We start from the raw sequence: 24866 nt of genomic DNA on the forward strand, positions 1-24866 counted from the left end.
TAAATTATGTACTATAGAAAATTTCAGTTCCAGACCAAATAAACCTTTTTTCCTTTTGTCTTGAAGAGTAGTGTGGTTCTAAAATATACACACTGTCTTCCTTACCCCTGTGTTCTGAATTACTTTAATCCCAACATGATCAACTTAATTCTTATCTCTAAATATCAGGTTACATATAAATTACATATATATATATAAAACAGCCTTTCAAAATCTAGAATAATTACCACTCCAGACTAAATGTATCTGCTGTAAAAGCTTACAAAAACAGCCCATTTTCTTGTAAGCATTTTCTAAAAGAGACCATACCATTGTTGTTCTTTTGCTTCTGGCTTATTTTGTCTCACCAAATGTCCCACACGTTCATTCACAATGTTTCTTGCCTCACAACTTTGTTCCTTTTTTGTAGCAGCGCAACATTCGTTCATAAGTCTACACCATCATTTGCCAATCAACTTCTCAGTCAGTGCATCCTTCAGCTACCTGCATTCATCAGGGATCATGTATAGTACCCAAAGTCCACAGTCCATCAACACTCTCAATTTTAGATAATTTCATTGTTCCCAGGAGAAAGAAAACCAATAAACATATCCTCACCAAATAGGAAATCTAAGCCTCCTCTTAACTCTTGTCCTTCCCCTGCTGTTGCTGAGTTGGTGCTGATGTTTTCCTTTTAAACATGGCCTATAGCATGCATTTTCCCCTGTACCCTGGACTTAAACACTCTTTGTACACAAATCAGATATTTGAAGTAGTTCTTGCAAGAACTAATCTATATTTCTACTGTTAATCAGTGGGACATGTAGGTCTATACAACCCCTTTCAATCTCGTTCATCTTCAATATGGTAATATTACTTATAGACACACTAGTGAACTGCTTCACTCCTATCTATTCCCTTACATTGGAGTTCAACCTCATTAGCTAATTGTTCATCCGTCTCTAGTTTCTATATATCTCTAAGTCTCCTATATTCTGTACTATAAGCCTCTGATTTTACCTATACCATGGTCATAAAAGTGGAATCATAGAGTACCTATCCTTTAGTGTCTGGGTTATTTTACTCAGCATTATGTCCTCAAGGCTAATCCATCTTGTCATGTGTTTCAGGACGTCATTTCATCTTACTTCTGTATAATATTCCATCATAGGTATATACCACCTTTTGTTAATTCACTCATATGTTGATGGGCATTTGGTTTGTTTCCATCTTTTGGTGATTGTCAATAATGCTGCTATGAACATCTGTGTGCAAATGCCTGTTGGTGTCATTGCTTTCAGTGATTCAGGGCATATACCAAGTAGTGCTATTGCTGGGTCATAGGGCAAGTCAATATTTAGCTTCCTAAGGAACCGCCAAACAATGTTCAATAGTGGCTGCACCATTATACATTCCCACCAGCACTGCATAAGTGTCCCAGTTTCTCCACATCTTTAACATTTATAGTTTTCCTGTTTGTTTAATAGGAGTCATTCTTATAGGTGTGAGGTGGTATCTCATTGTAGTCTGGATCTGCATTGCCCTTATAGTCAGTGAAAATGAGCATCTCTTCATGTGCTTTTGAGCCATCTGTATTTGCTCTTAAGAAAAATGCCTATTCATATCTTTAGACCATTTCATAGTTGCATTGCTTGTCATTTTGTTGTTGGAGTATGATTTCTTTTATATACAAAATCTCAAACCTTTGTCCAATATGTGATTTCCAAATATTTTCTCCCATTGACTTGTCTCTTCACCTTTTTGATAGTCTTTTGGGGTGCACAAGTATTTGAAATTTGAGGAGTTTCATTTATCTGTTTTTTTCTTCTATTGCTTGTGTTTTAGGTGTAAAGTTTAGGAAGCTACCTCCTATTACTAGGTCTTGAAGATGTTTCCCTAAATTTTTTTCTAGATGTTTTATGGTGCTAAGTTCTTATATTTAAGTGTTTGATCCACTTTAAGTAAATTTTTGTGTAGGGAGTAAGATAGGGGTCCTCTTTCAGTTTCTTGGCTATTGATATCCATTTCTTCCAATGCCCAATTACTGAAAAGACTATTTTGTCCCAGTTCAGAGGATTTGGGGGCCTTGTCAAAAATCAGTTGACCATAGATTTGGTGGTCTATTTCTGCACTTTTGATTCAATTCCATTGGCCAATGCTTCTGTCTTTGTGCCAGTACCATGCTGGTTTGACCACTGTGGCTTTATAATAGGTTTTAAAGTCAGGAAGTGTTAACCCTCCCACTTCATTCTTCTTTTTTAGGATGCTTTTAGCCATCCAAGATCTCTTTCCCTTTCAGATGAATTTGGTAACTAGCTTTTCCAAGTCTTTAAAGTAGGTTGTTGGAATTTTGATTGGTACTGTGTTGAATCTATAGATCAATTTGGGGAGAACTGACATCTTAACTATATTTAGCCTTCTTATCCATGAGCAGGGAATGTCTTTCCACCTATTTAGATCTCCTTTGATTTCTTCTAGCAATATTATATAGTTTTCTGTGTACAAGTCCTTTATGTACCTAGTTAAGTTCATTCCTAAGTACTAGATTCTTTTAGTTGCTATTTAGGGATATTTTCCTTAACTGACTGTTCAGTTAGGTCATTGCTAGTGTATAGAAATGTTAGTAATCTTTGGACATTAATTTTATATCCACCACCTTGCTGAATTTGTTAGCTCAAGCAACTTTGCTGTAGATTTCTCAGGATCTTCCTAGTATCATGTCATGTGCAAATAATGAAAGTTTTACTTTTTCCTTTACAATTTGGGTGCCTTTTATTTCTTTGGCTCACAGCATCATAAAGCTGTGCATTCATCACAGCTGATTTTTGAACATTTTCATTACTCAAAAAAATAAAAATAATAAAAATAAAAATGAAAAAGTACACCCAAAACATCCAGTATCACCCTTTCCCTCTTTTACTTATTTTGTGTCTTTTTTTTATACTCATCATACACTGGAAAAGGGAGTGTCAATCTCAAGGTTTTCATAATCACACAGTCACATTTTAAAGCACTATACAATCATCTTCCAGAATCAAGGCTACTGGAATATAGTTCAACATTTTCAGGTATTTCCCTCTAGCTATTCAAATACATGAAAAACTGAAAAAGGATATCCATATACTGCATAAGAATAACCTCCAGAATGATCTCTGGCTCTATTTGGAATCTCTTAGCCACTTATTTTATTTCATTTTTCTTCCCCCTTTTGGTGAAGAGGTCTTTTTCACTCCCACAACGTCAAAGTACTGGTTCATCCCCAGGAGCCATGACCCACATTGCCAGGGATATCTACACCCCTGGGATTCATGTAGGAAGGAAGGCAGTAAGTTCACCTGTGGAGTTGGCTTACAGAGCGAGGCCATATCTGAGCAACAAAAGAGGTTCTCTGGGGGTGACTCCTAGGCATAATTATAAGTAGGTTCAGCTTTTCTTTTGCAGGAATAAGTTTCATGCAGGTAAGCCCGAAGATCAAGTGCTTGGCTTTTTAAATTGGGAGGCCCCAAAGATTGTGAGAATATCCAGTAGAAGTTTAATATTTCTATCATTTTCCCCCAGTCCCTCAAGGGGAATTTTCACAGCAACCTTTTAAAGTAGTTTACTATTACTAGCGTCTTTGTAGCAGTTGAAGAAACTGAGGTCTCACTGACAGAGAGCAGCAAACCTCCAAATTCAAACCCAGGCAGCCCTGCTGTACCAACATTGCTCCAAATACTTCCCTATGCTCACAGGGAGCCATGGATAATGACACTGTCAGGAGTTTAATTTAAGAATACATTTCATGCTTAGGAATTGTTCTAGTTTGCTAGCTGCTGGAATGCAATATACCAGAAACGGAATGGCTTTTAAAAAGGGGAATTTAATAAGTTACAAGTTTACAGTTCTAAGGCCTAGAAAATGTCCTGATTAAAACAAGTCTAAAGAAATGTCCAATCAAAGGCATCTAGGGAAAGATACCTTGGCACAAGAAGGCCGATGAAGTTCAGGGTTTCTCTCTCAAGTGAGAAGGCACATGGCGAACACAGTCAGGGCTTCTCTCTCAGCTGGAAGGGCACATGGCGAACACGGCATCATCTGCTAGATTTCTCTCCTGGCTTCCTGTTTCATGAAGCTCCCCGGGAGGCATCTTCCTTCTTCATCTCCAAAGATCTCTGGCTGAAGGACTCTCTGCTTCGTAGTGTCACTCTCTCTGAATCTCTCTGAATCTCCAAAATGTTTCCTCTTTTATAGGACTTCAGAAACTAATCAAAACCCACTCAAATGGGTGGAGACATGTTATCCCATAATCCAGTTTAATGACCATTCTTAACTAAATCACATCAACCAGGGAGATGATCTCATTACAGTTTCAAATACATAGTATTGAATAGAGATTATTCTACCTTTAAGAAATGAGATTTATATTAAAACATGGCTTTTCTTAGGGGGCATATACCCTTTCAAACCAGCACAGAAATCTTAATGGCTGTGAAGAAATAAAAACAACTTGCTTTTAAGTTATTCTTAATGCTCTAGATTTTTCTGTTGCTTATTTTCCATGGAAAATATTGAAACTCCTGGAAGTTTCAATTAAGGCAAAAACCTTCTGTGCATTTACACTGTCAGGATTGTTTTGCCTCTGTGCAGCAGAGAACATGGAGGAGAGAAATGGAATCTAAAGGCCTTGCTCAGTTTTTCTTCTTTCCCATAACCCCAAGAGGCTGAGGAGGAGAAACACAAATAAGGAAACCTGTGGGAGCCAGCACATAGGGGCTCTATGATATTTAAATTAGGAATAAATGATTTTTGGAATAAATTACCAGGCTCACTACTTGGAGGTAGAGTGACAAAATCGAAGCTCTCCATTTGCACTTCTAAAGCTATTTAAGAAAAATCTAACTCATACTTAGGACTATGAACAGACTGATATTTCCTATATCTGAACCAAGAAGCAGTAAAAAAAAAAAAACTAGGACAGAAAGTTTTTAGTAATCATGAAATAGAGCATTTGTGAAATAATGTTCATTTCAAGACAAAGGGTAGAAAAATAAATCTGGGGGGGGACAATGGGAGAATCAATAGTAACACTCCAAAACTTAAGGTAAAAAATAACCTTAGACTGGTTTTCTGTATTTCTTAAAAAAAGAAACTATATGGGTCAGGTTTTCATATAATACACAGAAGTATTTAACTTTTAGAACTATTGAGCAATGAAGTCTATTACCTTGTAAAGTAGCAGGTTCCCTCTCACTAGAAACATTTGTTCAACTATAGGCTGAGCAACATATAATAATTTATTCTATTTAATAGAGGTGACTATGGAGCAACATGATATTACAAAAATATGCGATTTGGAACAGGAATGGGCAGAGCTCAAATATCAGTCTTGACACTACTAGCTAGCAGGGCATGGGTTGTGTCTGCATTTAAGAGCCTCAGGTTCTCTTCTATAAAACAGGCACAGTCCCACCTACTTCGCAGAGCTATAAATACTGACTGGAGGCTATGTATTCAAGGCAGGCATTTAATAAACAGTACTTTAACTTTTTGCCAAGGTGAAAGGTTTAAGGTTTAGGTTTCCCTAATGTCCTTTCCAATACAAGTCATTTGGATCTTTCCAAAAATCACTCAGTAAGGAATAGCAGTGCTGCTGATTCATTCTGAACCAGCCACAGGAATAAAAAGATAAGGACTAGACAGGTGAAAACAACAAGAACAGCTGGCTACTTAAGCAGCTTTCAAGAGGCTTGGGGGCTATGCCAAGAACTTCCAAGGTAGTATTTCAATAAGCCTCACAATCATTCTGTGAAGTAATCACTATCTTCACCTTACAGAGAAGTACCTGAAGCTCAGGGAGGTTAAGCAAGTAGTCCAGAGTTACATACCTAAAAAGGGGCAAGAGCTGAGATTCAAACCCACGTATCTCTGATTTCAAGGAAGATTCTTAACCATGAATCTATACTGCCTTGGGTAAAATCCTAAGTAAGGGGATTTGGACAGAAAAATAGAATAAGTTTTAAGAAAAGTTTTGGTGATAACTTGAATATACAGAAACTATATATAAGCAAGATCTATCTTAAGAAATTCTCATCTGGGGTGATGGCTGAGATATGAGTGTTTATCACAAAGGTAAATAACTTAAGGGGAGAAGATCACGATGAGAAATGTGGTAGGAGATAAAGAGTTTCAGTAGTGATAAACAAAATGAAGCTGGAGATATTTGTTGAAATATAAATCTGGCAAGCATAAAAGAATTGGGGGATGGGGAATAAAGCTCACATGTATTAAGCCTTAAGGGTGTGCTGTCCTCCACGGCTCAGGCATCACTTCTGAACCCTCCCACAATCCTGTGAGTTTACACTCTACCTCCACATCCCATTTTGTAGATGGGGAAATGAGTTAAAGGGCAACTGAGATAAAAACAGAACTCAACAGGCACCCAGGCCTGTCCCAGACCACAAGCTTAACCCACACAAGACTGCCTGCTCCTTGGAGAGAGAGACTTATAAAAGCCGGAAGAAAGAAATCATGATTGTAGAAATACAGATCACCCCACAGTGTGTGCAGAGGTCAAGTAGACTTCAAAAATCTGATATCTATATAAGTCTGTACAGAAAATTAAAAAAGGAGGGCCTGAGACACTCCAGAACCCCCAGAGGGCTAGCAAGCTGGGAGGGGACCCCTAACCAGTGCCAGGCAATGGGTGCTTCCTAAAAGCTGCTGATGGAAAAGTCAACTGAAGAGAACGGGCTCCAATTACCTGAGGGCAGCACTCTAGGGTGAAGGCTCCATGGCTTTCTCTAAGGCACTTAAGCTCAGATACATGAAAGGAGGCCCAATTTCTCTTAAATATTTGCCAGTAAGTTGTTTTCTAGAGCATGATGCTTAATGAACTAGGCTTTTATTGCAGCAGTTTCCAACTACTTCAACACATCCATTCAGGCTGCTGTAGGGGGAAAAAAATTCAAACTCTTCAAAATTGCTAGGTATACAGAAATAAGCATAGATTAGGGTTATACACTTTAGATCTAACATTCATGTACCAAATAGTTTCAGGCTTATCATTTCCTTAATAATCTCCAATTTTCAAGTGACTATATTGTGAATGCAAAAATTCTCTTCACGTCTATTCAGACATGCAAGCTTGTGCTTCAGCTTGTGAACAATTCATCAGAAACAAATAAAAAAATAGGTTCCAAAAACAAGTAGCAGACCCAGATGATTTATTATAAAACCAAGAACACCAAACAAGACCCCTTCCAAGTTTGCACATTTGTGTTTTGTACATAAAACACAAAGTTTTGAAATAAAAAAATAGAACTTTAATGGAAGTAGGAAGTTATTGATAAGGGAACAGTATAGAAAAACTTGATTTAAGGGATGGTGGTAGAAGGATTCTGGGAAATAGATAGGTAAAATTTATTCAAACAAGAAGAAAATCTATAAAGAATTGCTTAAAAAAAGATAGTAATAAATTTGGCTCTATTTTGAATGAATTTGAAACTACATCAAGTGTCAGAACCTGTGTATTATTTAATATATAAGTATCCACCTTTTCATAATTCTATGCTAACTTACAGGAAAAAATTCTAATTAAGAGATCCACATATTTTAAAAAGAGTAAGAACAGAACATAGCAATGAAATAGGTAAGAGATAAGGACTGCCAATTCTTAACATTTTTCTGTGCTCTCCACATTCAGACTTTCAGAATTCAAGATGAAATTTCATCCCCAATTCACTGGATGGGGACTTTTTATTAAAAGTGCCTTCAGAAGCAGGGTCACATGTAGTATTGCACACAAGCAGCACCTTGGCAGAAACCAAGAACAGAGCTTTACCAACTCCATTTCCTTGCTCTTCTGGATAACATTAAATGTCACAGTGGGTAGCAGGCAGCTGGGGTGATGCTCTGTGGCCTGTTCATTTTTAGCAGAATGTCCCTCTAAAAGCCTGCACAACAGGCTGTCCTACAAACAGCAAGCTGGCTAATACCATGGGCACAAACAGCACAGTGAATCCTTGATTTCCACTGCCTAGAGGACAAAAAGTGTGCAGTGTGAATGGAACATGTCCTGCATCTAATTCACCAAGTGACTAGGATATTACCTCACCTCTGGTCACCTGTCTCCAAACCAGCAATGGCCTCCATTTAGATAGAAAACACAACCCAATCTACTGATGGAGCTGAGGGCCAACAACCTTAGCCACCTTTACTCATTTCATTTTAGAACATCATGTGGTTACTTTACTAATGAAACAAGTATCAAAGCTTCATTAGAGGCCCCATCTGGTCCAACTTAAATGTCAACATAAAAGCACTTGCCAATTGAAAATGTAAATGCAACTGTGGTTTCTGGCTACTGAAGGTCCACAGTCTAGATATTTTAACTAATACAGATGCCCAGTTGGGGGACAGTGGGGAGGCACAAATGGCTCAGGTTATGCCATCCTAAGCAAGGAACTTGTTAATTGTCCACCATCCTGTTTAAGCAAAGTGGCTTCAGTGAGCTCTTCTACACGTGACTGGTTTCATTAACACCTGAAATCCATTATTAATTCCAAAGCTTGAGAATTTGATGTTGCTTTGGTTGAACATATTACACTGAAAATAGGTTTTGTTTGATGAAGGAGGTGATTTCTTTTTAGTATGCATAGCCCTTTTGGTGCTGAAAATTTTTTTCCCTTTACATCAAGATTCCATAACAAACACAGCAGCAACCCTAAGTGATGGTGACTGTCAAGCCCAGAACATAACTAACTAGCAGCACTGACCCTTTGGCCTCTAGGGGGATATAATAACCACCAGCATCTCAGAGCTGCAGACTTCTAGCACCTACTGCTTTAATACACAGAACCTAAACAATCAGGCTTTCCATTTTACACAAAATACTTGGGCCCACCTGTATGCCGCACTGACTCATAAGCCAAAATAAAGAGCAATTTGACTTAACAAAAGGACCAAAATTGTTCAGTTGCGTTATCAACATGAGTTTACTTTGGCCTCTACAAGGGTTGGCATGGGGCTCATGTGATCCTGAGACAAGAGTTCTTACCAATAAAAATGGCCAGCTCAGTATACAAGACAGCTTCAATTCAGGCTCTGTTTCCAACTCTATCAACTATGATTTACCTCTCTGGGATTTACCAAAATGGGGATCTGAATTAAATGATTGTAAAGCAACAACTTTTGTGACAAGGGCTCTTTGTTGCATCAGGTAACATTATTTTTCAATTGTACTGATGAGATGACAGAAAGGACTATTAGCCCATTTTACTGTCCTTTGCATGCTCAAGCACATACCATGAAATGGGCTGGGTTAAACAATAGGAATTTATCTGCTCACAGTTTTGAGCTCAGGGAAAGGGCCCAAATCAAGGAATCATCCAAGCAATGCTTTATCCCACCCAAGCAATGGTAGTCTGGGGCTGGGTGCCAATGATTCTTGCTCCTTAGTTTGTCATATAGCAAAGAGCATGGTGGTGTCTCCAGGTCTCTCCCTTTACTTCCAGGTTCCACTGATGTTCAGCTTCTGGCTGTTCCCTGTGGCTTTCTTTCTCTCTCTCTCTCTCTGAATTTCATTCTCTTATAAAGGACTCTAATAACTGGATTAAGACCCATCCTGATTGAGGTGGGCTACACCTCAACTGAAGTAGCCTCATAAAAGGTTCTTCTTACAGGTCCTACTTACAATGGGTTCACACCCCCAGGAATGAGTTAATTAGGTTTAAGAACATGTTTTTCCAGGTACAGACAGCTTCAGACCACCAAAGGCCTACTCTCTTCAAGTCACTTAACTAATGGAATCCTAACAGCAAAATTTTGCCTATCCACCAGTTTAGAGTATTGAAGATTTACTGTTCTTAGAGCAATAAGAGGAAGGCCCCTGGAAAAGAAAATATTTCTTGGCTCTACTAATTGGGGAGAAGAATTCTTCAGAAAATCCTGAGTCTGTGGGGGCCATATTAGGGGCACTACAATAACATCCTAACTCCAAGAAACTGAGGCAAGGAGGCAGGGTTTACTGTGTTCACCAACACACATGTGAACAGCTATTATGTACAAAGGACAACCCTTGTCCTACCAAACTCCCCAGCTCAACAAAGGAAACCACCATGCACCCCTTGCCCACACCTGATACCTGGAGTCAATCCTGACTTCTGCAAATCCTGAACCATACCTATCCTATTAAATCACTAACCCTTGCAGGTCTACCTCCTAAATTTCTCTTGAATTCATTTACTTCAGCCTATCACCAGCACATGCATACCTCATTCTACTGCACTTTTCAGATACTGCTTTTTTTTTTTTTAACAAATTGAAGGTTTATGGCAACCCTGAGTCAAGCAAGCCGATTGGTACCATTTGTCCAATAGCATGCACTCACTTTATGTCTCGGTGTCACATTTTAATTAAGGTATGTACATTGTCTTTTTTAAATACATAATGTTATTCACACTTAATAGACTACAGTGTAGAGTAAGCATAACTTTTATATGCACTGTGAAAATCAAAAACTTTGTGTGACTTGCTTTATTGTGATACTCACTTGACTGCAGTGCTCTGCGTGCTCCATCCGCCTAACTCAGGCCATAGTTAATTCACTCTTGGATTAGAAAGTGAACAATGGGTCTCCCTTTCCTTGGTCAGGTCCATCTCTACCCCATTTTCCATACAATACCCAGAGTGGTCCTTCTGAAACACAAATCTGATTATGGATTTCTCTCCGGGCTTCCCATCTGCCTCAGAATGAAGACCTGAAGACCTGTGCTTTTAAACAGCCAGAGTTGTCTAGTTTAGGCTGATTTTCTCAAAGTGTGGTCCCTGGAACATCATAATTCAGAATGGTTGCTGGAAAAACAGTTTCTTGGGCTCTAGTTAAGACCTTCTGAATCAGATCCATGAGGAAGAGGGACCCAGGAAACTACATTGTAAAAATAAGTCCCTCAGATAATTTTTACACTAAAATTTGAAACACACAGCTACAGATTTAGGAAAACTAAATTCAACTCCAGTTCTACAGGTCTGTCTTGAACACACCCAGAAAATCTGTTTTTGTGTGCTCATCTTTCATATGGAAATAATGGCCACTGCCTTATTTAGCTCCTAAGGTGACTGTAAGGGCAAATATTCATAAAGGCACTTTCTAAGCCAGAAATTTCTATGAAAGGTAATCAGTAACAACATTTTTATAGTTAAGATGATTGGATTTGGTAGCGTTCTTAGACTTTTTGACCCTAAGGTTGAAGCCACTGGAAATTCATGTGTATAGATTATTTTAAAACTCTAATCATATGAGAAATATATACCTAATAAAAACATCACTGAGCAATAACTGGAAATGAAAGTATCATCCACCCAACCCTCTTTTGTTGACTATATCAGGTAATTAATGGGTAGGGGTCAGCAAAGCTAAATGGCCAGCAATACATGACCAGGTACCCCAACTGAGAAACACGGCCCCTTCTAGAACATAAAATAACTCTTTGTAGCATTGGCCCTGGAGGAAGTATGTGTCTTGGTAATGGTAATATCATATTTTTAAATTCCTGGCATACCTGGGATCTTATATAAGAAGCTAAACTCCAGAGCAGTTGCTCTTTACTCCTCTGGGGTACTCCTTTGGGAACCTAATAAAAGTTATGGGCCCTATGCTAAGCAAATTACCCATAAATACAAAATTTTACCCTAGAATCTGTTTATTTTTTGCATACAATGGGGGATGACAATGACATCCAGGCTATTAGGAAGAAACTATTCTCAGAAATGTAATATTTGAAAGTACTCTGTAAATTATCAGGATTGTACAAATATTAGTTGTAATGAGTACTCTCCTTTTTCTGAAAGTAAGTGAATACTGACCTGAAAGAATAGTTGGGCAGAAGAGTAAAAAAAGGCTTTTCACTCCATGTCCCTAGCTGCCAACAACATTCACTCAAGTTTTTAAAAATAAGCAAAGGATATGAACAGACATTTCTCCAAGGACAATATACAAAGCATAATCCCAAATATGCTCCAGAAAAGATGCTCAAGATCATTAGTCATTAGGGAAATGTAAATCAAAGCCATGAATGAGATATCATAAAGAGCCTCTGAAGTGAAAGGTCTTCACCTCCTCATCTCTAAAATGGGACCTTATGAGTAAATGACCTTCATGCCCCGACCTGGTTCTTTAAGTTTTCAGTTTGGGTGGCTGCTCTAACCATACTTTAATGCTGTTTCTGGATTTTTATCTCCCTTTAATAGTTTTTGCCACCAAAGTACAAACCCTTTGGTATGAATTTTATACCTGCTGCAGTTGCTCTTTTTGAGCTGCTCTCTGCCCTTTGCACAAGGCCTCTCAGCAAGCCCTCAAGGTGGACAGGCTGCTGCTGAATCAGGCAGCTTGCCCTACATGAGCAATAATCACAGCACAAAATTTACTTCCAACCAAGGTAGAGAGTGTCATGTTTATACAATTCATAAAAAGGTATTATATCAGATATAGAATAAGAAGATTTCTCCAGATGGTCTTCTAAAAATTCATCCAACCAGAAACTGTAAAATAAGAGCTCTGTTCTAGGAGCTGAGAGTGAGATACATGGAGAGTTTTATAGAGTATTTAAAACTGCACCCGCATACCCACATATAAAACCTATTCACATTCAGACATACAAACTCATTTAGGCATTAAGTGGTGATGACAGACATAACTGGGGATAAAGAAACAGTAGCAGTGGATGCAACAGGATTAAGAATGGAGTGAGGGGAAGGGCGTCCCACTCCCTTTTAAAATCCTTCCCTACCAAAGAGGGAAGAAGGTATCATTAGGGCCCCTGCCACTTGCGTCAACATTATCACTCAGGTGCAAAGTAATGATAAGGCAAGTTTAACAATTCAAAGGATATAAAATTGATTTTCCATGTGATGACTTTTATAACCAAAATACAGAAAACAAGTCTCCAGCTCACCATCCACACGAGATACCATGTGACCACTGCTACCTCAGCAGGTGGGCACAATGCCCAGACCAAGCACAGAAGAATCAGAACCAAAGAAAGCCTTCACCATCACATGGTAGCTTACAGCAAGTTCACACTTGCCTCAATATAATAAAGCATTCATTAAATGAAGACAGGTTTTTAAACATCTGAACTTACTGAGGATGACACCACCACCCCGTCACACACACACACACACACACACACACACACACAAGCATGGGTAATACACACAGACGTGAGGCATGAGTTGGCTGGAATCAAGCTGAGCAGCCTCCTAGGGACACTTGGGGGACACAGCAGTGTAGTCTTTCCACTCAACTCTGGTTCCCTGAAACCACAAGCCTTCTCAGCACTACCTGCAGCCACACCCATTCCTCATCAGGTGAGAGGCAACAGCATGTAATGTGGCAGCCCTTTCACATCTCAAGCAGCCAAGCATCTACTTTCATAACCATGGCGCCAGTGTTTCTGAGCCCTGCCTTAGAGCTGAAAGGCAGGAGCACACTTAACAAAGCTAGAGCCTGAAACAGGAGACTAAATTCACTTATATCTTTAAGAAGCTACCTGCATCCCAGAAAAGAGCCCAAAGGAAGCAAAGTGTTTGAAGCATTGGGAAATAACCCAATGACAGACATCAAACCTGGCATTTCCTAGACATTCAGTAGGTAAAGCCTGTTACCAACCATTCATTCATTTCAATCTGGGCCTGGAATGGGACACAAAAGCAAAGCCCCAACAGAAATAATTACCCACCACAACCATTTTAATCTAGAAAAGTTTACCATTTGCATTCTGACTATAAAGTCAAAATCATCCTATGCAGGACACTGTGGGATGTTTGCATTCGCTATTATAGCATGGAGTGAAATCTAAGTGAATGTTCTACAAGTTGCAGTTGGAAGCATAACTAGGAATCCATGAATCATCTCATCTTTGACTCTGGCCTCCTATCTTGAGGAAGATCTGGAAGCTGCTGTGAGTGGTTGTATAGTCGATTCAATTCAGCATAATTGATACCTGCTTAAAGAGAAATGTGATCATTCTTACTATTGCTAACATCCCATTAAGTCTACAAGTTAATTAGGCTGTGTTCCATAAAGTCAATTTGAGGCATTTGTCTCAACTGCATTATTGTAATTATTCCTCATCAAAACGAATACTGCCTCCTACTGTGCACCAATGTCTTGTGTAAACAGTAGCAAAAATCCAACAACCCATACTCCGTTCTCCCCCTGAATTAAATTTATGTTTATATAAAACTGAAAACAGGGATTCATCAACATTAACACATGTTTTTAAAAAATACAAAAGCAAGTTTAAGACATCCTGTTTTAAGTTGCCACAAGTCCAAGAAAAAGAAAGCAAACTAAACTGCATGACAAATTCTATACACCATAAAAATACATTTAAAAGGCAAGTAAAAAAAGCACCTATTCAGGTTAATCTATTAAATATGCTAGTGCTTAAGAACTGCTACAAAAAACAAACAAACAAAAAAACCCAGGGCTGCATGTGTGTGTGTGTGTGTGTGTGTGTGTGTGTGTGTGTGTGTGTGTTTACACTCAGGTATTCGCCACCTCTACCTCACAACTGTGTTTTTAGCTACTCCTCCAAAAGATCTGGCAAAGTCTTGAACACAGGAAGAAATGGGCATTTCCGATGATATTTCTAATAACAAAAACAATAGGTGGATTCCTCAGCAAGTTTTTCTTCAGAACCCAGAATTTAAACATAACCTAATCTCCCTAATGAGTCTTTCAAAAATTATAATCATGTGAACCTTGAAGATATCATGTTGAGCAAAATAAGCCAGACACAAAAGGACAGATATTGTATGATCTCAATGATTTGAAATAATTAGGACAAGCAAACTCAGAATCTGAATTTAGAACATAGGATACCAGGGGATGGGATAAGAATGGGGAATGGGACATTAAGGCTTAAAAGGTACAAGGTTCCTATCTGGAACAACAGAAATGTCTTAGTAATGGACAAGGGTGATGGCAGCACAACATTGTGAAAACAAATAACTACTGAAATATATATCTGACTATGATTAAAAAGGAAATATTAGATTGATTATATAACAGAATAAAAAATTTTTAAAGACCCATGAACTGCACTTCACAGTGAACCCTAAATTAAGCCACTGACCTGAGTTAATAAATAGTCCAATTTTTAAAGTATGCTACTATCAATTGTTACAAATGTTGCACACCAATGCAAGATGTTGGTAGTAGCATGGTATAAGGAAATTCTATACTTTATACATGATTGCCCTGTAAACCCACAGCTTCTTTAGTAAAGAAAAAATGAAAATTCAAAAATAGTGAAAAAATTATGATCACCAAATCAAATGCAAAAAAACAAAGGGAATGGTTAATACATAGAACTATATATCACAAAGATATAGACCTCCACTGACTATTTGGAAACTAAAACTTTTTTTAAATTATGCCTAAGAAAAACTAAACTGCCATCATATTTTGTTCATACTCTTCTGTTGGCATCATTGGTGGGCCAATGATGTGGTGGTAATGGAGGATGGGGTGAAGAGAGTAAGTCAGGAGAGACTGGTTGGGTCAGGAAAGACATACCCAGAAATGTAGACAACTCCCACAGGGCTTAATCCTGTTTTAAGGCAAGCAAGAGCCTTCAAAATGATGGTTCTCAAACTGCTGCACATTAAGGGCATTTGGGAAGCTGTAATATCCCAACAGCCAGTCTGCACCCCAGTTAAACAGAATCGCTAGAGGTGGGATCCAGGCTATAAGAGTTTAAAAAGCTTTCCAGGTGATCTCAATAAGCAGCCAAGTTTGGGACTCAGTGCCTGAGATTTGAAATTACTCAGGTGAAATAATTCTACAGTTTGGTGCTGATAATGGCATCTTCCTATTTCTCAAGGCAAAGCTAATAAGTATGATCAATAGTAGCAGAATGAGTCACAAGCCAAGAGTTTAAGGTCCTGACTTCTGTCACCTTGGGCTAATACCTTGATATTCCTGGGGCTTCAATGTGTATTCCTCCTAAACCTGAAGGAGTTCAACTACATAATCCATGAGTCCATTTAATTCTATGACTCCTACATACTACTACAGAAATATCTATAAATGGATAGTTTGGCCAGCGTTAGAATACTCGCAATGAATCAAAATTCAGAGTTCAAGTCAAAGTATCATTTGCCCTCAGTTTGTTCCCAGTTTTACTTAGACTTATTCTTTTTATCTTTTTAAGATCTAGACTCACAAGTAAAAATTGAGTGAATTCCGCATATGTCAGGTGTCTTTTTCTTTCTTTTACAAAATGTAGTTGCACAAATTCTGAATCCCAGTTGAATGGAATATGTTGATGAATTGTGGTCTGCCCAAAACTTGCTTTACATCCTCTTAAAAGAGAAAAGAGAAGTTATTTTAAAAAAAGCAAGTCAGGTTCTTCCTTATAAAACCTGTTACTGAATAAATATTGCTGCTTTCTCCTTAAAAAACACAACACAATTTTTAAAAAACATATAGATTATAAAACCACAGCTGTGCCAATTTGAATCTGTGGTGGACCCCAAAAAAGCCATGTCTTTTAACCCTCATTCAACATTGCTGGGTGAGAGCTTTTTTATTATTCCCATAGAGATGTGACCCACCCAGTTGTGGGTAGTAACTTTTTCTTAATCCATATTTTTATTCATCTGTCCATACCCTGGGTATAAGAAACATCAGAAACAAGGCTCCTACAATCACACAGTCATATTGTAAACATAATATCTTTATACAATCATCTTCAAGAAACTAGGGTACTGGAACATATCTCAACAGCTTCAGATACTTCTTGTGTTAGTTAGATTCAGTTGTCAACTTGGCCAGGTGAGCATACCTAATCTTGTTGCTGTGGACATAAGCCAATGGTAGGTGAACCTCATCTGTTGCCAATTACATCTGCAGTCAGCTAGGAGGCGTGTCTGCTGCAATGAGTGACATTTGAATTAATTGGCTGGTGCTTAAATGAGAGAACGCAGTGTAGCACAGCCAAGCAGCTTGGCATTCCTCATCTCAGCACTTGCAGCTCAGCCTGGGCCCTTGGAGATGGAGAAAGAAATCACCCTGGGGAAAGTTGTTGGAACCCAGGGGCCTGGAGAGAAGACCAGCAGAGACCATCTTGTACCTTCCACGTAAGAAAGAACCTCAGTGGAAAGTTAGCTGCCTTTCCTCTGAAGAACCAACAAAATAAATCCCCTTTTATTAAAAGCCAATCCATCTCTGGTGTGTTGCATTCCGGCAGCTAGCAAACCAGAACACTTCTCTTCAGTCACTCCAATACACCATAAACTAAAAATGGAAATCTATATAATGCATAAGAATAAACTCCCAGGATAACCTCTAGACTCTGTTTGAAATCTCTCAGCCACTGAAACTTTATTTTGTCTCATTTCTCTCTTCACTCTTTCAGTCAAGAAGTCTTTCTCAATCTCTTGATGCCAGGTCCTGGCTCATCCCAGGCTTTCTGCCCCATATGGCCAGAGAGATTTACACCCCTGGGAACACCCCATGTAGAAGGGAAGGCAGTAAGTTCACCTGCTGAGTTGACTTAGAGAGGCCACATCTGAGCAACAAAAGAGGTTCTCTGGGGGTGACTCTAAGGCCTAATTTTAAGTAGTCTTAACCTAACCTTTGCAGGAATAAGTTTCATATGGGCAAACCCCAAGATCAAGGACTCAGCATAGTGATTTGGTTGTTCCCACTGCTTGAGGGACTATTAGAAATTCTACAAATTAGGATGTTGAAAATTCCCTTCTTTCTCTCCATTTCCCCAAGGGGACTTTGCAAATACTTCTGGACTCACTGCCCAAATCACTCTGGGATTTATAGGGGCATCACACTAACCTTGACAAACCAACAAAATCTTACTCCCTATTCAAGTTTCCATGTACTTATGGTGTTCAACTAAACTGATGATAAAAGTTAAATTAGGAAATGCATTACCAAAAATATAATTTTGTACCAAATAAACATCTCCCCCTTTAGTTTCACTGAGAAGTTGAGGTTTTAAAATATGGACAATATCATCCTTTACCCAGTCTTCTAGTATACCTTAGTCCTATGCATATCAGTTTTGTTTATATCTCTCGTTGAAGTCTGATTTCTTTTTCAACTTTTTAACAGTTCCTGTAATGGGTACTGCTCATTTTCATAGCTTCAGAGCTCAAACACAGGTGTTACACAAGTACTGTGGGTGGTAACTTTTGATTAGATGGTTTCCATAGAGATGTGTCTCCATCCATTCTAGGTGGGGTTGCTTACTAGAGCCCTTGAAGAGGGAACCATTTTGGAAAAAGCTTTAGAGGCCATAAAGCCAGAGGCCTTTGGAGAAGAAGGAAAATGCCCCCAGGAGAGCTTCACGAAACAAGAAGCTGGGAGAGAAGACTAGCAAATTTCCCACACATGCCCTTCTAGCTGAGAGAGAAACCCTGCACTTCACCAGCCTTTCTTAAGTGAAGGTAACTTCTTGTTGGTGCCTTGATTTGGATATTTTCATAGCCTTGCCTTAATCCAGACATTTTCACAGGCTTAGCACTGTAAACTTGCAACATAACAAATTCCCCTTTTTAAAAGTTGTTCTGTTTCTGGTATATCACATTCTGACAGCTTGCAAACTAAAACAATGGCAGGTATAAAAATCAAATCTTCGTGATATCAGTCAAAATATAACATTAATAATCTCACCAAAAAAACTGGGGATGAGGGGGTGGGGACATAAGAAGTCACACAAAGGCTAAAAGGCACTAGGAAAAAAGTGATAAACTAAAACTATCATTTTTTTATTACAACATATATTGACAATTTTCTAGGCACAAGGGGCAGAATTCAATCTTTAGTGGTAGGACACACACACACACACACACACACAAGCACATATTAACACTTAGATTACAGATTTGGGGGAGGATTTAGAAATCAGTTACATAAGAATGTGAAATTCACATTCAATATCACTAAACTTCTACTTGAGGTTTGAAAAATCCAACAACTTTTCAAAGCTATACCTGGAGATGTATAAACAAGGGAAATGAGAGGAAAAGGCAATGGTCCAATTTTTAACTCTGTGCTGCATGCTTCTGACTTGAAGTAACTTCTCATACAGTTTAAATAACCCCTTTCAAGAGGGACTACAAATGTACAAATACTGATCCATCATCTCTTCTTAGCCTTCTCTACAAAACTAGAAAAGGACAGACAGAAAAGAATATGAAAAGCAAAGAACAAATATGAAAACAAATTATTTCTCTTCCTTGTCAACAGGAGTATGGGGAAAACATAAATTATTATATTAATAATTTTTTCCTGGCCTTCACATCTTTAAATACATCTAACAATTCTGATCATTTTTATGAACAGCTGTGCATGATACATTTTTTTTGTTTGTTTTTGGCTTCTATTTTCAATTAAAGGAAAAAAAACAAGAAAATGTTCTTTAAACCTCAATAGAGTGCTGAAAATTCTGGTCTGTATTTCTACTGTTTCCCGTAAATTTCATATCTCCACCCCCATTATACCCACAAAGTTACTATTCTATGCTTTAGAGTTTCCAGAAAATTTTAAAGACTTGCCATTGAAAAACAGTAGTGCCACCATCAACCTAAGATCAGGTGTGTATTTGCACAAAGAAGGTAGTAAAAATGAGAATTATACCAGGCATAAATTTTATAATTTATCCTCATAGCATCAGACTGGTCCTGATGAGGATAATAAAAGCCTAAAAGTATAACCCTCAATTTCCTTGAATTTATTCTGATTCCTACACTTTCAGGATAAAAGAGACAGGGTATAAGAAAAATGAAGTGAATCAAGGATTAGGACTTGAAAAAAAAAAAGGAAAGATACTTCCAGAGGATTTGATCAAGGGTCAATAAAAATCAAGTACATAGAAGACTCTCTTCAAATCTCCTTCCAACTCTAAAACATGTGAGAATAAATTATTGCCCTAAAGTTCAAATACTTGGGTTCAATCCTGCTAATAAGAGCAGCTATCATTTCTTTAACACTTGCTGCATACCAGGCATTGTTCTAATGGCTATACGTGTTAAGTCCCTTAATATCATGTAGTCTTTCTTCAGCAAAATGGATATTAATCTATAAAATCTTTAGCCCCTTTCTAATTCTACATTTCCATGAGCTGTACTAAGCAGGCCCAACAGAGGTTCAAGGAAGGTCCCCACAATATCCCAATCTAGGCCAATAAATTATTTGATAAGAAAGGTTCAAATGATAAAGTTGTGACCAACAAAGGGAAATATTACTTTTTTATTAATGTAGGACCATGCCTTACACTATAATAAAAATTTACAGAAATAATATGCAAGCAAAAATAGTTTTCTGATTTATTCTCAGTTAACCTGAACAATCCTTTCTGCCAAGCAATTGGGTAAAATAAAGTTTTAATTTAATAATCATAGGATAGCTGTCAAAGATGAAGCTTTCTGAATCCCTCTTTTAATGTTTCACAGAAAGTAATAGAAAGGAGTTTAACCAAATAGCTACCCAGTTGGCATAAAATTAAGACATACATTATCCATTTTAATATATTTATGGGCTAAACTATAAAAAAAACTCTTAAGTTATTAAGAAACCAGCAAATGAATTTTAAATGGGCCTGGCCCTAACCAACAATCTTATTTCTTCTAAAAATAAAATAACATTGACTGTCCAGCAGCGCTCCATCCACCATCTTATCCTTCTCTTTCTCCTCCTGCTCCAGCGGCTCTCCAACCACCACCATGCCCTCTTCCACCTTCACTGGCTTCTCCGCCACCAGCCTCGACAGCCTTGCCACCCTCACCTTTCCTCCTCCAGAACAGCTAATGGGGGAGTGGAGACAATACAGAGCAGCTCCCAGAGCCACGATGGAGATCAAAGGGACGGTGTACCCCATCCTGTAATGGCTGACTGTCTGGGAGAACCAGCTCCGGTGAGATCGCCGAGGGGCGCGGGCTTTCCCAGGTGGGACAGCAAGCGGCCGGAGTCCCTCCCTTCCTCCTTCCCAGGCCAGCTGGCAGAATTGGGTAGGCAGTTCCCTTGGGCCACAGAAGCTGGTGCCCCCACCACACGAGGCCCCCCAGACCAACTGAGAGAGTTGGGTCGGAAATCCCCAGACTGCAGAGAACGGTGACCGGGGGGTCCCTTCCAAACATGTGAGTCCCCGGTCTGGCTGGGAAGAGTGCATTCTTCCAGGCTGAGGCAGTGGGGACTCTCCCGGCATGCTTAGCGCCCCGGGCCAACTAGGAAATTCTGTCAGGCGCTCTCCCATGCTGCAGCAGCCGGAGACCCTCCCCGTGTTCAGACCCCTGGGCCGGTTGGCACTCTTCCAAACCACTTCGGCTGCCGAACCTCCCCCACGGCGAGAGTTTTCCAAAGTTAAAGAACCCACAGCACCTTTTATTGGTGGGACCCACAGACAAACGTGTGCCACGAGCACCACCTACTGGGAAGGATAAGAAAAACAGAACACAGAGATTTCACAGAAAAATCTTTCAACCTGTGGGGTCCAAGACCCAGGGAAATCTGACTAAATTCCCAGATGCCAGCAGAAGATAACGGATCATGCTAAAAAAATTGAAAATATGGCCCAGTCAAAAGAACAAACCAATAGTTCAAATGAGATACAGGAGTGAGACAACTAATGCTGAATATACAAACAGAAATGGAAAACCTCTTCAAAAACGAAATCGATAAATTGAGGGAGGACATGAACAAGACATGGGCTGAACAAAAGAGTAAATAGAAAAACTGATAAAACAAATCACAGAGCTTATGGAAGTGAAGGATTAAGTAGAAAAGATGGAAAAAACAATGGATACCTACAATGATAGCTTTAAAGAGATAGAAGATAGAATTAGTGATTTGGAGGATGGAACATATGAATTCCAAAAAGAAACAGAAACTATCCAGAAAAGAATGGAAAATTTTGAACAGGGTATCAGGGAACTCAAGGACAATGTGAACCGTACAATTATACATGTTGTGGGTGTCCCAGAAGGAGAAGAAAAGGGAAAAGGAGGAGAAAAGCTAATGGAAGAAATTATCACTGAAAATTTCCCAACTCTTATGAAAGACCTAAAATTACAGATCCAAGAAGTGCAGCGCACCCCAAAGAGATTAGACCCAAATAGGCATTCTCCAAGACACTTACTAGTTAGAATGTCAGAGGTCAAAGAGAAAGAGAGCATCTTGAAAGTAGCGAGAGAGAAGCAATCCATCACATACAAAGGAAACCCAATAAGACTATGTGTAGATTTCTCAGCAGAAACCATGGAAGCTAGAAGACAGTGGGATGATATATTTAAGTTACTAAAAGAGAAAAACTGCCAACCAAGACTCCTATATCCAGCAAAATTGTCCTTCAAAAATGAGGGAGAAAATAAAACATTCTCAGACAAAAAGTCACTGAGAGAATTTGTGACCAAGAGTCCAGCTCTGCAACAAATACTAAAGGGAGCACTAGAGTCAGATACAAAAAGACAGAAGTAAGAGGTATGGAGAAGAGTTTAGAAAGAAGGAAAATCAGATATGATATATATAATACAAAAGGCAAAATGTTAGAGGAAAATATTATCCAAACAGTAATAACACTAAATGTCAATGGACTGAATTCCCCAATCAAAAGACATAGATTGGCAGAATGGATTAAAAAACAGGATTCTTGTATATGCTGTCTACAGGAAACACATCTTAGACCCAAAGATAAACATAGGTTGAAAGTGAAAGGTTGGGAAAAGATATTTCATGCAAATAACAACCAGAAAAGAGCAGGAGTGGCTATACTAATATCCAAAAAATTAGACTTCAAATGTAAAACAGTTAAAAGAGAAAAAGGAGGACACTATATACTAATAAAAGGAACAATTAAACAAGAAGACATAACAATCATAAATATTTACGCACCGAACCAGAATGCCCCAAAATACGTGTGGAATACGTTGCAAACACTGAAAAGGGAAATAGACACATATACCATAATAGTTGGAGACTTCAATTCCCCACTCTCATCAATGGACAGACATCTAGACAGAGGATCAATAAAGAAATAGAGAATTTGAATATTACTATAAATGAGCTAGACTTAACAGACATTTATAGGACATTACATCCCACAACAGTAGGATACACCTCTTTTTCAAGTGCTCATGGATCATTCTCAAAGATAGACCATATCCTGGGTCACAAAGCAAGTTTTAACAAATTAAAAAAGATTGAAATCATACACAACACTTTCTCAGATCATAAAGGAATGAAGTTGGAAATCAATAATAGGCGGAGTGCCAGAAAATTCACAAATACATGGAGGCTCAACAACACACTCTTAAACAACAAGTGGGTCAAAGAAGAAATTGCAAGAGAAATTAGTAAATACCTAGAAGCGAATGAAAATGAAAACACAACATATCAAAACTTATGGGATGCAGCAAAGGCAGTGCTAAGAGGGAAATTTATTGCCCTAAATGCCTTTATCAGAAAAGAAGAAAAGGCAAAAATTCAAGAATTAAATGTCCACTTGGAAGAACTGGAGAAAGAACAGCAAACTAATCCCAAAGCAAGCAAAAGGAAAGAAATAACAAAGATTAGAGCAGAAATAAATGAAATTGAAAACATGAGAACAATAGAGAAAATCAATAAGACCAGAAGTTGGTTCTATGAGAAAATCAATAAGATTGATGGACCCTTAGCAAGATTGACAAAAAGAAGAAGAGAGAGGATGCAAATAAATAAAATCAGAAATGGAAGAGGAGACATAACTACTGACCTCACAGAAATTAAGGAGGTAATAACAGGATACTATGAACAACTTTACACTAATAAATACAACAATTTAGAGGAAATGGACGGGTTCCTGGAAAGACATGAACAACCAACTTTGACTCAAGAAGAAATAGATGACCTCAACAAACCAAACACAAGTAAAGAGATTGAATTAGTCATTCAAAAGCTCCCTAAAAAGAAAAGTCCAGGACCAGACGGCTTCACATGTGAATTCTACCAAACATTCCAGAAAGAATTAGTACCAACTCTCCTCAAACTCTTCAAAAAAATCGAAGTGGAGGGAAAATTGCCTAATTCATTCTATGAAGCCAACATCACCCTCATACCAAAACCAGGCAAAGATATTACAAAAAAAGAAAACTACAGACCAATCTCTCTAATGAATATAGATGCAAAAATCCTCAATAAAATTCTAGCAAATCGTATCCAACAACACATTCAAAAGAATTATACATCATGACCAAGTAGGATTCATCCCAGGTATGCAAGGATGGTTCAACATAAGAAAATCAATTAATGCAATACACCATATCAACAAATGAAAGTAGAAAAATCACATGATCATCTCAATTGATGCAGAGAAGGCATTTGACAAGATTCAACATCCCTTCCTGTTGAAAACACTTCAAAAGATAGGAATACAAGGGAACTTCCTTAAAATGATAGAGGGATTATATGAAAAACCCACAGCTAATATCATCCTCAATGGGGAAAAATTGAAAACTTTCCCCCTAAGATCAGGAACAAGACAAGGATGTCCACTATCACCACTATTATTCAACATTGTGTTGCAAGTTCTAGCCAAAGCAATTAGACAAGAAAAAGAAATACAAGGCATCAAAATTGGAAAGGAAGAAGTAAAACTATCACTGTTTGCAGACGATATGATACTATACGTAGAAAACCCGGAAAAATCCACAATAAAACTACTAGAGCTAATAAATGAGTACAGCAAAGTAGCAGGTTACAAGATCAACATTCAAAAATCTGTAGCATTTCTATACAGTAGTAATGAACAAGCTGAGGGGGAAATCAAGAAACGAATCCCATTTACAATTGCAACTAAAAGAATAAAATACCTAGGAATAAATTTAACTAAAGAGACAAAAAACCTATACAA

General features: G+C 38.3%; 1 pseudogene; it reads right to left on the bottom strand.

Moving 5' to 3' along the window:
* The window catches only part of LOC143672478 (electrogenic aspartate/glutamate antiporter SLC25A13, mitochondrial-like), a 120681-nt pseudogene that overhangs the window by 67711 nt on the left and 28104 nt on the right, over nt 1-24866 (bottom strand).

This window comes from Tamandua tetradactyla, chromosome Y (assembly GCF_023851605.1).
Source record: "Tamandua tetradactyla isolate mTamTet1 chromosome Y, mTamTet1.pri, whole genome shotgun sequence".
Classification (NCBI taxonomy): domain Eukaryota; kingdom Metazoa; phylum Chordata; class Mammalia; order Pilosa; family Myrmecophagidae; genus Tamandua; species Tamandua tetradactyla.